Here is a 17,529-nt window from a genome sequence, read left to right as displayed (position 1 = left end):
TAGTCTGAAGTATGGCATAGGTCACAACAGTGCTTGTGCAGATGTAAATTAATTTATTAATATGCTAACATGATGCATGGCCCTGTGGTGACCTATCAAGGGTGTATCCTCCAGCCTCCAGTAGGATAAGGGTGAGAGGAGGCAACATGGAACATGTGTTGCATGTTACATGTTTTGTAGCTCTACTTGACATCCTATGTTGTGCATTACTTGAACATAAAAAAAAAACCTCAGTACAAGCCTGCTAACATGCTTGAGATCTTGGTTTCTCCCACTAATATGAAGACTAAGTATAGAAACAGACTGTAGGAAAACGTGAATGACAAGCAACAACTTCCCTTCAGTGCACTGTGAATCTTCTACACTAAAAGAAAATGCAAACAAACCTGTATAAATTAAATTGGCTTTAGTCATTGCATACATTGCAGGTGCTCAATAGCTGGGACAGTCAAACATGTTGAAAATGTTAATTGCTATAGGCTTTGTGTGACCAAGCTGAACAAATGCAGCACTGCAGGATCACTTACTTGATAATGAAGTTGTTCACGCAGCTGCAGTGCAACAAAAATGCATCTTAATTGACTGTGGAGGATGTGTTGTGATGCTCAAAAGCTTTTAAAAAACATTTTGCCGATAAACTATTTTGCATAATTTGTATAATGAATAAGAAGCAGTGCAAAATAATCCATCTTCCTTTTAGTGTCTCTGAAAGACATAAGGCTGAGTATCCACCTGTCTTTTTGCATTAAAAAGTTCATTTTTTCCCCATTTACCATGATGCCTCATAATAACAAGAATGTGATCAAATGCCGGCCTGTAAAACCACAACAGATTTGCCTGTGGTCATAAATTACAAGCAGACAATGGGTGATTGCTTCTCAAAGGGAGAACAAGTGGAGGAGACAGGTTTAGTGAGAATTATTCAAATGAATTGCTCTTGTTTGCATAGAGAAAAGGGGATTTTGACAAGATGGGCTACCTGGAATGGGATGGGTAATTGCTTTTGTAACCAACATATTTACAAGCTCAGAATTAATTCCCTAATTCATAGAGACATGTCAAAAACTCTGGATTTTCTCCTCTTCCTCGTGTCGGCAGACGTCTGTGTGTGATTGACTGTGAATTAATTCCACTACATGGAGGACGTAGATTGTTTGGAGCCCTGCTGAGTGTGATTTACACGTCGTGAGTCAGCATTAGGACGCCTTTATGCTATAAAAGCTATATGAGAGACAATAAAACCGCAGTGAATTTTGAGGTTTTGGTTTCATCAACGTGACAAATTGCTTGCTCTTTGTTTGCCGTTTGAAAAGAAAAAAAAAAAAAGCTGCTCTCCATCTGAAGCCACATTATTTAGTGCTCCATTTAGATCTGCTTAGAATGCAGCACAAGGCCGAACGCTGAAGCCTGAGATCGGACCCAGAAAACTGCGTTTTCATATTCAGGATTTATAATATCATCAAATATACAGATAAATATAACTGTGTGTTTGACACAAGCATTTTTCATTTTAATGTTGTGTAGATTACCTTGTGTGTGTGTGTGTGTGTGTGTGTGTGTGTGTTGTGTGTGTTTGTTTGTTTGTGTGTGTGTGTGTTGTGTGTCTGTATAGATGTGATGGACACTTCTATAGTTGAAGCATAAATAGAGCCAACAAACCAAATTTTTATCGGGTGAAATCTGGAGCTGGGAGATTTTACTGGATGGCCTGAGCACCCAAGTTCAAATGGATTTGAGTTTGCAGCCCTTGTTCCACCCCCACCCCCCACCCCCCACCCCTAGTTCCAGAGGCTCTGGAATGTCCCTATTCGTCAGTTTCCCTCCTCACGATTTGATTTTACAACAATCCCCAGCAGCATCTTTTTTCATCACGGAGCAGTCACAGCAGTCTGCTGCTGCACCCGAGTCCTCAAACGTCACATGAAAGAACCCTATAGGCAAAGATTTGTTTTCTTCTTTCCAACACCAAATGCAGCTTCTGTGTATTGTAACTCAGGCGGAGGTGATGGGGCTGACGGAGGCAGAGACTGGTGAGTTTTGGATTAAGGTAGAGGCTGGAGGCAGCTGGCTGGAGTCAGACGGGATGGGACAACTGGCGCCGGGAATCTGGACACGGGAGACGCGTTAGGAAAAGCATGTCGGCAAAACAAAATGTGTATCTGCTGCACAGAGATACTGAGAGAGACACGACACTGAGTCAGGAGGAGATTACAGGTGTGGCCATCATTCAGGTATGTTCCATCAGGAGGCCATTGATCCCTTTCCCAGATCTCTCCACAGCTTCTGAGCGTGTGACAAGTTCACTGACATCCTGGAAATCTGTGACTATGTGCATTTGCAAATTTTAAGAAATGCCTTCTCTTCCCTTCACCTTCCCTTTCCAATTTTCCCTTCAAATCTGAACGTCATCCTACGCTATAAATTTGGAGACACGGTGGGCCTTGAAGTATCCGACACTTGCATTCTTCTCGGCCTGGGAATAAAAGGCCACATTCTTGCGCTGCATTTGAAGGAGCCTTCAGAACAAGATGGCCTTGTCACACTGCCGTGATGCATTCGGTCTCATAACACGGCTTTGGAAGGATGCTGTCCCTGAGATGAGGCACAGCTGGGGTGTGTTTGTCACACAAGGTGCCTTATACTGTCCATCCTGCCCTTAACTTCTCTGCTTATTTTTCTTTATCCATCCTGACTCTAAACGTACATCAGGTCCTGATGCTGAGTCTCTCAGAACCACTGATAATAATAATAATGATGATGATGATGATGACGATGATGACGATCATGATGTCTTTGGGTGAATTTAGTGTAACGAGACAGAAACAGACAGTTTGTGGCCTGAGGTTAGGTGGCGTTCAGGAAGTCAGCGCCGTCGGGTGTGGTTGGATCGTACTGCTCTGTGGCTCACATGACGGATGGACACCCGCCCCCCCCACTCCCAGGCCGCTCTGACGGTAATGGCCCAGAGATAGAGGCCGGGACAAGAGATGAACGATCCGTACCCGGAGTCCCGGGCCCCTCCTTTCGAGGCCTAGGCTGTCACATCTTCATCACGCATCGATTGGCAGCGGCGCTAAAAAGTCTCACTGCGTTTGATGTTAGATGATGGTGGAAAGAGTTTTCTCCTCTCTAGCAGGGAGCTGCAGTTCATTAGCTTTGAGCTGACATGCGTTCGTCTATATTTAATTATCTCCCCTTTGGGAGTGAATCACGCACTGCGTTTTGTTAAAGCTGAACCAGGATCCCAGCAGCTGACAGAATCTGGTCTGATCAAAAGGTACAAATGAGGAGCATTGGGGGAGTCTGCGGTCCTGGAGTCTGGAACTTCACAAAAGACGCATCATTAGAAGCCAGAGGTTGACTCACTCCAAAAACAATTTAGCTTGTAGCTTTTGTAGCTTTCATTTAGCATTAGAAATCAAAAGCAGCACCGATGCCTGCATCTGATGAGACGTTATATACTGACGTCTCAAAACGCCTTCAGATACAAATCATTGTTCAAAACACGTTGTGACTGATGGACTGAGCAGAGAACTTTTCTCTTACACCTGTTATTAAGGCTGTTTTTCATGACATTTGTTGCTTTGTTGGATGGTTGGTTTGTTTGTTTGTCAGAAAGATCATTTCTTTCTGACAAACAAACAACGTCAGAAATGATGCTGTAAAAATAATTTCTGATGTTGTAAACTAAATGTACAAAATTTGGTGGAAGGGCTCCCACTCAGATTTGTAGAGCATCCGGTTAGAGAGGATGTTTTCTGAGTAGAAGTGAATGGATGAATGAATGAATGAATGAATGAATGAATGAGACACATCTGCATTGTTGATCTTTATATTAAAAACAGAGTATCCATTCATGCATCCATCCATCCATCCATCCATCCATCCATCCATCCATCCATCCATCCATCCATCCATCCATCCTCCTGCTCTCTGCAGCTCTTTTGTTGTGCTGCTTTAACTATTACTGCTCTGATTGATGAATGTAGATACAGAAGCAATAAAGTTAATTTAATTTTCTCCTCTTTGTTTAGAGCGTCTGCTCCTTTCCTTCCACTGAAGATCAAAATGTCTGCATTTTAAATGGGGTTGTTTTAGCTCATTTAATACAAGTTTTGCCTGCAATTTCAAAAGAAACTTCTTCTTTGTGAACGTTTCACAGGTGAATGGGAGCAGATGAAACTGTGCTGTTTAATTTGCTGAGACTTGATGAAGTGTGTTCAGGTCCTGAGACGAGCTGTTCAGAACCCCGGAGTCAGACGGGGGGCGTCAGGCAAACAAAGTAAGAAGGTGCTCCACCTCCACCAAAAAGCTTGAAAAGCTTAATTTGAACCCACAACCTTCTTCTTGAGGCAACAGCGCCACCCACACATTTTCATAAGCTTTAATAAATAGTCAGCACTTCTAAGTGTAGTTATTACCACCATTTATTATTAATAACCTTATTATTAATAAGGTTCTAAACAAACGTGCTGGCGGTGGATCCTTTGCTGAAATAGGCACACATTGAACCACATTGGACTCACATGTAAAGTGGATCGCATGAATGCTACTTTGTGACATTGTCATTGGAATAATGCAACCATTATACTTTGAGAATAATTATTAATAACATGTAACTGGATATTTATAATTTGCTGAGTGGACAGTAAAAAAACGTTTGAAAAGGAATGTACTGTATCTAAAGTGAATTAATTACCCTCTTCTTAGGTATTTATTAGAAGGGAATCAGGGTTAATTTGCATATCATTTACTTATCCTGCGTCTGTGAAAGAGCAGCCAGGCCCAGATGGTGAAGCAGTGAAGAAGTGATGCTTTTTACGAGTAATGAAAAAAATGACGGTGTTACCTTTAGAGTAGAATTCACATGAAGGCATGAATATTTAGAGTTGTATTTTTCATGATTCAACAACTCTGAAAACTGCTGACTTTTTCAGGGAGACTGGGGAAAATGACAGGTCATAGATCTGAGGTGAAATCGTTTGAAACGGAGTGAGTTCAGGAACATCTGGTACTTTAATCTGAATCAAGTTTAGGATGAGACGATGACTGACAAAATCCTTGTAGGTGTGTGGCCTGATGTGCGTCTGCCTTGTGACAATTCACACAGTTAAATAGTGGGTTTGATGTGAAAGTGGGGATGATTTAATGTGACTGAGAGTAAAAGTGTGGCCAAAAATATGCCTGTTTCTTTAGGTAACAATGGAGCTCTGCTGTGCAGCAGAATAAGATAAATCAGGCTTTGATGTGCTGACTTACAAAACTGATTTTTAATTGTGTTTCAGGACACAAAGTCAGCAAACAGGCAAAAAAGGGGTTGTTTTAGGGGAAAGAGAGTTGAGCAGAGAAGAACTTAATGGGGCTGAATCATTCCATCAGGGAGGAGAAAGATGACAAAGGAGGAGAGACAGAGTGGCGCCCTAACGCCATCTCTAAGTCAAACCAGGTCGCAGGATGAGGAGGAGGAGAGGGAAGAGAGGAAGAGTTCTGGCTGGAGGGAGCTTCAGCTGCAGAAGATTTTGTGCTTGGTTATGCAGTGGGAGATTCAGGTAGTCATTTTAAATACTTTCTTTTAAATACAGGAAGTAAGTTGTTCGTGATTATACAGAATACATCTCACACTGCAGCATAAATCTAAAAATGTATGTAAAAATGCTTCATGAATCCATCTCCATCATCACTATTCTATGTGATTTGGCTGAATTTGTGTCAAGGTCATTATACATGACAACTTCACCAGTACACAATAGCTAGAGCACATGCAAACAGTCGGAAAACAAAATAAAATCCATCAGCGTTCTAAGACCGAGCGCACATCGGCTACAAACACAATCTGACAATCCTGCATGATGCTGCGGAGCTAATGCAGGGTTAGCAGTTTGAACCACCATTACCATTACTTCCAGAAATTCCAATTTCTCTGGGTTGGGGTTTGGCTTCATCCCAAGTCAAAGGTAAAGAAGGAAAGTCAAACATGGAATACCAATAAATCAAAAATGTCATCTGGGTAGTTTCGGCAAATAAGCAGTAAAAGTTATTTCAAGGAGACACTGTTGTGTAAGGCGGGGCGTCCAGAAGGGGGACATGGATAGTATGATTTGAAGATGTAGCTGAGAGAAGGCACGTTACCTAGCAACGCAACAGCTTTCTGTTGTGTTGCTAATATTTTCTTTAGAATAACCTGTACATTAATAATTTCATGTGATAACTGCACCCTGAATACTCAACTGTAAGCAGATGTTCAGAGATATGTCACAAGAGAAAAGCCTCTAATGAAACCATTGTTCTGCTTTTGCTCTGCACATTTTGTAGGTGACTATAAGACACGGATGAAAGTCAAAGTACTTCTTTTTGAGGCTACACACAATTCTACAGATTCTGTCTGAGGCAGACACCAGCCTCCCACACATACTTTGCCTCAGTAGCCATGTTGGGGGTAAGCCTTGTTGGGAAGCTAAACCGCAGATGACAGCTGATGTAAAACTCAATAGAACTGAATGTGCTGCTCAAATTACAGCATTGTTTCTCCAGCTTTCAGATACAACATAGTTCTAGTCTCAGCCATTGGTTAATTTAACATCAGTGACTTAATGACTTTTATTTCAGCTGAGGTAGGAGTCGTCTGTCTTTCCAATCCCTCTGAACTCATAGATTTAACTATATCGATTTGAAAGCCAAGTTTATCACAAACAGGCCACAGTTTGTTTCCTCCCAGGTGTCCTGGGAAGAAACAGACCCCCGCCCCACCGGGGGGGGGGATGCGTGGTGTGTTTTAAATGTTTTATGCTGGCCTGAAATCATAAATTATGGGACTTTCTCTTGTTTATGTTTTTGTACCACAATTATTTACTGCTATATGTTTCGTTTTCTCAAAGGTAAGAAAAGCTCCTTTTAGCCCTTACAATATAAATGAATGCATTTTTAAGGGAAAACATGCATCAATTTATAAATACTTCAAACAGAGCAGCCGGAATAAGATGAGCTTCCTGCTGAGAATAATGAATCCACCAGCGGGTGACGTCACACAGAAACATCCTGCTACAATTCTTCAAATCACCATGAAATAAAGTGTTTCTGTTCAGACAAACGTGCTGCTCTCTTTTCTGTCTGTCTCTACTTTCCCTCTTTCTCTCCTTCACCTGCAAGGAAAATGAAGCTATCCTAATCCAACAGGATCACCCCAAAGCTGTCACAGGTAAATAATAACATCTGCGCCTCAAACTGTTTTTAGAATCAGATTTAAAGAGTGTCATAATAAACCTCATCGGTCGTTCCTGTTTGCAGCGAGATCAGATGGAAACCTCTCCATAAACACATGTTTTCCACATCTGGGGCACAGGAGAGATGCGATGAGACAGCCATTACATTATGTCCTTAATTATATATTATAGTATAATCGGGTCATAGTAATAGTTGCTTTATGATGGGTGCACATTGAAAAGTTAATATTTGGGGTGAACTGTCCCTTTAAATGACCAAAGCGATCACGAGGCAGTCACCTGGAGAGCAAAACAAGGACTTCTGGCCTATAATGAAATGATGGTGAGACGGACAAGCTTGGGGCGTGACTGGAGGGATATCTGCCTGAGGTCCCCAGTAAGGATTGTAACAGGATGTCATTTTGATTTATGGATGTCAAATACGCGTCAGTAAGTTGCAGCAGCGGTGACTTAGAGTTGCTGAGATCCCATCTTTGATATCTTTTCACGTCTTTCAACAAGGGATTTCGGCTCGATGGCTTTAATAACATGCATGGATGGAAAGGCATTTTATGTTAAGTTACAAAATTGTTGCTGGGATTTTTTTTTTCTCCCCTTCTTCTTTGTGTCATTAGAGAGCGATCGCTGGCCAATAACCTTTTTAATGCTCGCTGCAGGATCTCGGTGAAAGTCAGACACACTTCCTGCTATCCGCCAGGATACTTCCTCCCAGGCTGCCCCTTCATTTCTGCTCAGATGTGGGGTACAAATAATAAAGATAATTCTCACTGAGTAATGATTTCCCATTTTATCTTTACTTGTACCCCATTATTAGTTAGATCAGCATGACAGCAAAAATTAATTTTCTTTCCACTTCGAGGGGACATTACTGTGATTAATTTCAGCATAGAGTGGAGGAAACTAGAGGATCGCTGCAATGTGAGGAGTGAAATCAATTTAGTGTGATGTGAGAAGAGCCGGGGAATGTGGGGCACAAACAAGTATGAAATTACCCTCTCTGTCTTCTCCTCTAATAGGAGCAGAGCATCATTTGGCGAGGCCCCTTTATGCCAGGAGTGTGACCCTCTTTGGCCTTCATCGGGATGAGAAGAACTTGGAAATGAAATTTTCTCCATCTATCGGCCATTACATCAGCATCACAGGCACGGATAATAGAAATCAATTCATTAGTAAAAAATCCATTTCAGTGCTGACGCATTTTTGCACTGTTGACTCTACATTTAAACAGAAACAAATTTTCGAGGCTCACATTAGTCCATCATACCCATCAGGCTTACACCCATATGTGATGGTTTCTGTTTTTGCAGCAGATCGATTAATGTAGATTTGGAAGAACAGCATTCCAGTTCTTCCAATTCAACCATCTGGATTTGGATTTTTTTGTTGTTGAATTTTTTTCTTTTTCATTTTTCTCTCAGTACGTCTCTTCAACTTAAAGTGTGGAGTCGCGGGAGGTGGTATAAAATCTACGATGACATCGTAGTCATCGTAATCATCTGAATGATGCTTCACAGGAAATATTTACTGATAAGTGGAAAAATGTGAGTAGCGCTGTTGCCTCACAGCAAGAAGGTTCTGGGTTTGATTCTTTTCTGTGCTGAGTTTTTATGTGTGGGTTCTCTACGGGTTCTCTTACTTATTTTTTTGTAATATTGGATAAAGTGTCTGAAAATGATTCTCTGCTTTCAAACTATGATTTATTCACTCACATGCTGAATGTGCTCAAAGCGTCCAAGCAGGTGGAGACGACCAGATGGAGCAGGAGCAGATGGAGGTGAGATGGTTTTGTTTTTATTGCTCAAGGTGTATTGTCACAGTCCCAGTTTTTCCTCTTGCCCTCTATATATTGGTTTTCGCCTCCATTCAATCCACTAATCCACTAATTTATTCGATCACAGTGCCGCGAACATCTGAGTTTGCAGGCAAACAACATTTTCATTTTTGAATGAACAGTTTCTTTAAACTGAACCTTTTTTGATCAATGCAAAAAGCTGATCGTCTCTGAAGGTTTCTGCTAAATCCTGTCACATTACGATCCTCTGAGCTGATCAAGATAAATGAACCGTAGGAGCCAACGTGGTCGAGTTGAAGTCCAGATCTTGGACTTCCACGCCGGTCTGAGAGATTGGACTGCGGCCATTGCTCATATTTGTTCTGATAGGGATGAGGGCCACCGAGGAGGGTGTGTCCTTCGTCCCCAGCCGCTGCAGCCGGATACTCAAAGTCATCTCACTTGACAGATAAAGATGGATGGCTGGAATTTGTGTCTTATCTTGGCATGCTGAGGATCTCCACTGCAAGCAGAATTAAGATGGATGAGCACTAACGGCGGCTGATTTGGGGGATGCTCGGTGTCATCCCTCAAGTGGACAGCGACCCGAGGACCATCTGGGCGGACAGGCGAGTGTCCTTGGCTGGCCGTGGCGACGATAGCTCGGCATCTTCTGGGATGAGGGGCGAGGATAAGATGGTCCTCCAGTGTTTTTCACCAGTTGTGCTGAGGCGGAGCGCTGATGTATTTCCTCCAACACTGGGTCCAGCGGATCGATAGCGCGAGAGCCGGTGGAGCAGAGGAGGGGTCTTATGAATGGCAAGCCACTGGCGCTGAGATTGATGGTGGGTCTTCCTCCCAGGCCCTCAGACGCCAGAGAGCGACTGATGCTGAGATTACACACGGAGCTCAAGCCAGCAGCCTCTGAAACGCATCACTCCTCTGTGGCCTGAGCTACTTTTTGTAGAATGTGAAAACACTTGAGAGCAGTCCCTCTTTCTTCTGAAGTCTTACTTGTTGTTTTGAGTTGTTCTCTCCTGAAGAAGTTTGGTGTTTAAGTTTGTTTTTATGACCTCAAACTAAAATAGAGCTGAAAACAGCCGGTTTTCAACAGTCTGGATGTAAAAAAGGTAAATTCAGATGCAGGAAAAAAGGAACACATTGTCATTAATCAGGATTCTTTCTGGATCCATCATCTAGATCCAGAAATGTTTTTTTATTTTGAAGGGTACTTTGGCATTGGGGATAGGGGCAGTTTTAAAAATAGTTAAAAATGAGCAATGACGTGCCCATAACAAACATTGTTATAGCTGCAATGTTTCAAGCATAGTTAGAATGTAGTTTGTAGTTTCCCTCTGGTCTCTTGGCGGGGAGAGTTTTTTTGGGGGGGTTCCAAGCTAAAACTTGAGAAATCCAAAGAGTGCAAAGGGAAAAATTGAATGTAAGAAATAATTAAAGGTGATAGAAGGTATGTTTGATGATTACTTTGAAGTCAGAGAGTTATATTTTTATAAGTAGTAGATGACGATCAGCAGCAGAACTTACGAACGCAAGTTTCAGTGGGTACAGAAATGGCCGTATCGACTCCCACTGAGCAGTGGAATGACTTCTCCTTAGTGGATGTTTGTCAGCGGAGGACGGTAATAGAGGCACAGAGCAAGTGAGATGGTTTAATTAACAAAAGACAGCTTTAATAAACTTCCTGGAGGGGATAGCACAGTCAGGCGAGGGAACACGATAAATAACCGAAGGCAGCTGGGAGTGCAAGTAAATCAGGCCTGGAGAGGACGATCCCAACCGGAGAAAAGAAATTCATCCATCCATCCGTCCATTCATCCATCCATCCATCCATCCATCCATCCATCCATCCATCCATCCATCCATCCATCCATCCATCCATTCATGTCAAACCATGACCCTCGCAGATATTTTTAGGATCTGTCAACAATCTGTCTTTGTGAACGTTGCGAGATGAAACCCCAGCAGTCTAATCTGAACTAATCAAGCTGTAATTTTAATCCAATGAATTTCATTAAGACCCATCAGCCGCACAGTATGAGCTCTAATCATGACAATGAAGGCCCCACTTCTCCATTTCCCAGCTCCACTCCGTGCATCACCTCAACCTGTGACACCTGGTGAACTCCAACTAAATCTTCCTGACAGGACTTCCTTCAGTGAAGCCAGTTTAAGTTTGATATTCCAGACTAATGATACAAAATGTGTGTACAGCACCTGCAGTGACAGAAACATCTTCACACTGCAGTTTCATCCTGGAAAGTCACTTTTTTTTTTAGCATTATCTGATGAGTATGGGCCCTGCAATGAGTTGGTGTCCTGTTTGGGGTGTACCCCACCTTTCACCTGTAGCAGGCTGGGACAGACTCCAGCAGACTCTTGACCTGTAAGGTGGATAAGCGGCTGTAGAAACAAGAAAATGGATGAACGGATGGATGATTAGTATGGAAGATCAACCAAAGCAACACTCTCACTGATGATTAAGTGTTCAGGCAGCGTTCCATCATTCCTCCATACTCACCCATAAACCATCAATTAATGACACTTCCTCCATCCTGCCTGTCAGCAGTCATTGAGTTCCGTTTGACCAATAGGAGCAGAGGGATGGCGTTCAGTCGGTCATCATGTCTGCCGGAGCAGCGGCGCTATCCGACTGCTCGCTGCTGGATAGTGAACTGTTCACCTGGCAGAGCACACTTGAACCTTGACACAGACGGACTGACAGCAGTGCAGCTTGGAGGATTAGGAGCCATTTCAACTTGCTGACTTCTATAATTTTTACTGGAATGTCTTGAAAGGCCTTAATAAATCTTTTGGATTAAAAGAAACATATCTGTCATGTTCATTTAATAGCATATTGGACACTGTTAGTGTTCGGCGAGGGTGTCATAACATGGATTGATGGAGCTGGAACACATTCGCAAGGATTGATGGGGATTCATTTGATTTCATTACTTCGGATCAGCGTTCAGGAGGCTAAATGATGTGCAAGCAAAAGTCACAAGTCATCTTTCAAGTGGGCCGACTTAATTCTGGCTCATCCTCCCTGTGTGGTTTGAAGCCATGATGGACAATTAACGTGATGGATTCTGAGATTACAGGAGGCGTCCGATAGGGTTTAACAGTCAAAGCACATGCAGTTGGAGAGGATACAGATGTGGCTGCATTAATGTGGAGTAGATGAAAAGTTCGATCCTTTCATTAACTACAAATTTTGGAGGTCAGAGAGGTGATCATGGAGTCAAACACATGTTGTTGTTCCGTGTACACATTTCATTTCAATTTGGAGAACAGAGCCTTCAGGTTTATCCGCCAAAGATGTTAAGCATGAGGCCCTGCCACCTGCCTCTGAAGAGTTGTTAGCGCCTAACTATATTAGAAATAAGTATGACTCAGGAAATTGGAAGAAGGGCAACAGAGCGTTACAATCAAGATCTGTTTCCCTTTGCTGTGGTCTTGTATACCAAGTACCCTCACCACTGTCTGATGAGCCCAGGCATGGCCTTATTACAATGACAACAAGAGCGTTGTGTGGTGCATCATCCTGTCAGTCCTGAAACGGAAAATTGTATACTGGATAGTTTAGTCCTGAGTAAAGAAGAAGCCTCAAGCTGATCGATGACAACTGGCCTCAGTTTGTTGTTGGCCCCCGTGCAATCAACCTGATTCTGTTGGTGATGCTGCGCACGGAATCACAGTGCATGTAGTTGTAACTGCTATAGGAAACACTCACATAAAATCAAATGAAAGCAAATAAAAAAATAATTTGATGGATGTATGTGACGGTTCCCTGTATATTACATTATATTATATTATATTTATGTTATATAGTATTATGGTATAGTACGTATGGGTAGCAAGCTAGTTTTGGGTGGTCTTTGGTAGTATATATATTTTAAGAATCACTTTGGTTATGGTTGGTTTGGTTATGTTGTATTTGAGTATAATTTCTGTTCTCCCTGTTTCTTTTAGTCGACTGGGAGCAGAGCACTTGGTGGCAGCAATCAGCCAAGTGTCGGCACCTGGGCCCTGTGCCGACACCCTATATAAGAGCCTGCTTCCCCAGTCCCAGGGGGAGTTCTGTTCGGTTCGGTTTTCTCCAGCTTTGGGTTCGGCACCGCTCCCTTAAGCACCTCTTTCAACATTTTGGTTAATACACTCAACGTGCACCCACATACATTCCACTCATGCATGCACACACTACACCACTGATTACTGACTTCCACACCTCATCTGTTTGTTTTGCTTTGATTAATTCGTTTGATTCATTCTTTTTGGCTTATTTAACAAATTAATTTACTATTTGCATACTGTGTCTCCCCTGTTTTGTTTGTTGTGTCTTGGCGCCCCTAGGCCAAGGTATAACAATGTATGTATGGATGAAAATGAAATTTAAAAAAACCCATGCAAACAAATCTGGTCCCTTACACTGCATAAGAAGTTAGCTCATGTTAGCCACCATATGCTAATGGTCCCAATTGCCCTAGTTTGTACATTATGTTCCAGGTAGAATATTAATGTTATGTTGAAGTCACCTTTCACGTTGTTGCAATATCTACTATTTGAATGTCATACATTTAAATTATTCTATCATTTTAGGAACAAATTTCAAAGTTAAGAATTGTCAGTCTGAGCAGTGAGAATGTTTTCACATGAAGGGTTTGGGATGGTTGTTTAGCAGAACAAAGACTTTAACCCAGGAGACCTGTGTCTGCATCCTGTCTGAAGCTGAGAGTCGACACTGACCTATTTTACACTGTCTGGAACTTAACTTCTCCAAAACTGCAACACACCTAAATATTTTTTACTCAAACCAAAAGTAAATTAAGTAATAGGGATCCATGTAATAGGGATCCAATAGGGACAGGGATCCATGGAAACGGCAACAGAAGAAATCAACTTACACACTAAAGCTGACTGAAAAAAAAACCCAGTTGGTTTAAATGTCCGATTCTTGCCATCGTTCATTTCTGCTAAATCTGTACAGGTGCTTTGCAAATGTTGTCACGACCAATAAAATTGTAGCAATCATGTGCGATTTGGGAAATCAGTTCAAATCCTGAATAAACAGTGAAATACTGGATGCAAACAGTGGCGCTGACTGACATCTACACTGGCATATCCTCAATAAAACGTGGCGTCACAAGTAGCCGTCCAACACGGCTGTCAAACACTACACATTAGCAGTTGTTTCCTCAGCAGCTCCTGCATCTGCTCAACATTTCTTTCAAGTGTCGTCCAGTTTAATGACTTCCATAATTCATGAGCTAATCAGCAAATAGACTGAGATATGTCACGCTTTAATTACGAGTGGGCCAGAAAGGTCACGTGTGACAGCCGACGAGCAAACAAAAACAGTGTGTTAGCGACCTCGCTTTGAGTCGCTGTCATATTAAGGAGAAAACGTCTGACGTGACTCAGCAGAGAGGTGCTTCATTACTGGTCAAACATCATCCTCATTCTGTTTGTTTTGAACACTCACAAATTAATTTTTGAATGCACTGACATAATTTGTTTGTGGAGCGATTAGCCAATATTCATGTAGCTGCTTCACAGCCAAGAGAACAGCTCAAAACAAGACATGACAAACACCATCTTATTGTGTATTCTGTTCACTCTCACTGCATCTATTTTTAATTTGCATGGAAGAAAACCTGAGTGGATGCTGAAAATTAGACAATAAAATTCAAAATACCGCTAAAAGCTTTTACGCTCAGCTCAGATGAATAAGTTGGTGTAACAGTAAAAAAAAGACAATTTGACACAAGTTACAACAGAAACAGACTCAGAGAATCAATCAGGAAGGCATTATGACTTTAATGAAGTGTTTGACTTCAACGTCCATTGAAGCTTTTGCTCTATAAAGAGACGAGAATTCTGACAGATGGAAGCATTAAATGTGCTTGTAGCGAGTAGGAGGCTGTAACTTTCTTTAAGTTACAACATGGAAATAATGTCCTCTGTGTTCTCTACATTCTGTACATCAGTTAAGGTTTGCTTGCCGTCGCATTTATATCATTTGAAAACAAAATCTAACTCTTATAATCTACTCTAATCCAAATCTATCGAGGAAACCAACAGTGTTTTCCATATTTCAGATTATGCGTCCATATTAGTCATTCTGAGGTTTTAGTTTCAAAATACAGATATGGTATAAAGCAAAATCATGACATCATGACATGTTATATTTCCTTCCAAAAATACTCAAATACTTAAAGTTGTTCCTGATTTCTTAAATTTGACATTGTAGGGAATTAAACAGAGCAGAAGGACACAACAACAAAGTTCAGTGTTCCTCAGAGAGCAAGGCTGTTTTCTGTTTTCTCTGATAGATAGGAGCTCTGATGTTAAATGTAAATATAATCATGCATCTGCTAAAATTAATGTTATTGTGTTCATTTTGTCTGACTTGATTATAATATATTGATTTGAAGTAGTGCAGCAAACCACTGTTTCTGCTGTCAGACTACTGTAACTCTTTTAACTATTTATATTTAAGTCCAAACACAAGACAGCAGGAAGAAGAAAGTCACGATTTAATAACTTGAAGCTGAAACTCAAACAACAAAAACAGACAGCAAACAAAAAAAGAATATGATGGTTAGAGTGATTTTAAAAGAACTAAAAGAAGAGAAACAACCCACCTGAAGCAGGAATAAACCACTGAAGTGCAGGAAAACCAGGAGGAAATATGGAAAGAAAAGAGGAAGGGAAGCAAAAGACTAATCAACTCAAACTAATCCCACAGATAGAGATAAAAAACCGGAAATGTAACGCAAAAGGTATCACACAAGGAAAAAAATAAAATAAAAATGGAACAGAAACTAAGCATAAAATACTTCACCTGGATTCTTATTTATGACTTATCATTACTTATTCCATGGTTATTTGGAATTCTTGTTGTACATAATACATTTCTCTGAATCCCACCCACTGAAAGTTCAATTTGTAACTAATAAAAATGAATAAGGAAAATTGCATCACTTTTTAAAAAAAATTTCGGAATCATGACAGGACATTGTCCTGTCTTCTCTCTTAATCTATGACGGGGGGATGTTCACCTTACACCCCAAACTGTGATGACTTCCTGCACGAGTTAAATGACTTTTACACACACGCATGCAAGCATGCAGGAACACACAGAAATATCAAACATAAAATAAGTAAACCATCAGCTTCACCAGGTGTCCGAAGAGGAGTTAAAGAAATATTCCTGGAGCACTAGTCTGACATTTATTTTGATGTTTTGCTTCCACATACACTTTATGTAACTGACTCTATTAATTGTAAAGCACAGCACAGTCTCTCTTTAATGCAAATATAAAACAGTAAAACGTAAAGGTCAAAATGTAACAAGTGAAAAATTGAGGTTGTTTTCTGGTGTCTGGAAGCGACAGAGAAACCAGGCGAATGCATGAGAACACAGCCAAGAATGCACCATTAAAAACCCATTACATCACAGGATTGTTTCTCCTTGCCCCACCTATTGAGTCCATTTTGCACTTGGATGAAGGTCCAGCAGGATGTCCTTCTCCCGGGATGTGAAGAGCTGCGACGGCTGATGAAGGACACAAACTCTCAGTTCGGCCTTGTTATGGCGGAGTCAGAGAATGGCTGCGATCCCTCACATGGTTGGACGAGTGCTGGAATATCCACTTAAGGCTAAGCCAATCTCTTCCTCTTACATATCACTGAAACATCACTTAACATTTCACCTCAACACTTCAACTTCTCAGTGTGATAAAAGTGACACATATTACCCACTAAAGGAAATGGGAGCATGAAATGGCCCATAAATCCTAACAAGCACCCCTCTCTCCGGAAACATGGTGATGAGTTCTCTAACTTGGGTCTAAATATTATGACTCAGTGGGAATGTGTGCAAGCAATCAGCCAAAGTGGCAACTATTTTACAAAGTAGATAATGCCATGTTGGGATTGGAGAGTCAGAAGAACTTACTATGAGAAGGGTTCAGCCTAGGGTCAACCCCAAACACCTCTATGTCAACTAGGAGAAGAGATTCCCACCAGAACATCCTCTGACTGTGTTTAAATATGGAGTCAAAGGCAATTTTTAGACAGGCCAGGCAAAATACTCCTATCCAGACAGGATAGAGCTGAGAATGAGAGAGAGAGAGAGATGATGAAATGACAAGAGAGACAAAGTAATGAGAAGGCAAGAAGAGCCAGAAGGGGTTAAGGAAACGAGGGATGCAGAAGAAGCAAGAGGAAACGCAACAGAATTGAGGTTTTTCTGCTTCATCCCAGGGTTTCCGCGACTGATCAGCAATTCAAAATGCAAAACCTTAAAAAGACTTTAAAATGAAAATGAACAGCAGTGCGTCGTATTAAAGCTCGATGCTTTGTTGACCGACTTTTCCTCCCTGATCTCCCCGGCCTCCTCATTTGCTTCCATCACTATGACAACTACAAAACTTTGTCACACAAGCATGAACAAACTTTTAGGCGCTTGCTGAAAGAATTCATCAGTCATAAATCTGAAGATGGGTTTTAGCATAA

Source organism: Antennarius striatus, chromosome 19 (genome assembly GCF_040054535.1).
Source record: "Antennarius striatus isolate MH-2024 chromosome 19, ASM4005453v1, whole genome shotgun sequence".
Lineage (NCBI taxonomy): Eukaryota > Metazoa > Chordata > Actinopteri > Lophiiformes > Antennariidae > Antennarius > Antennarius striatus.
The sequence above is the reverse complement of the archived record's forward strand: the minus strand, read 5'-3'. Positions refer to the sequence as shown.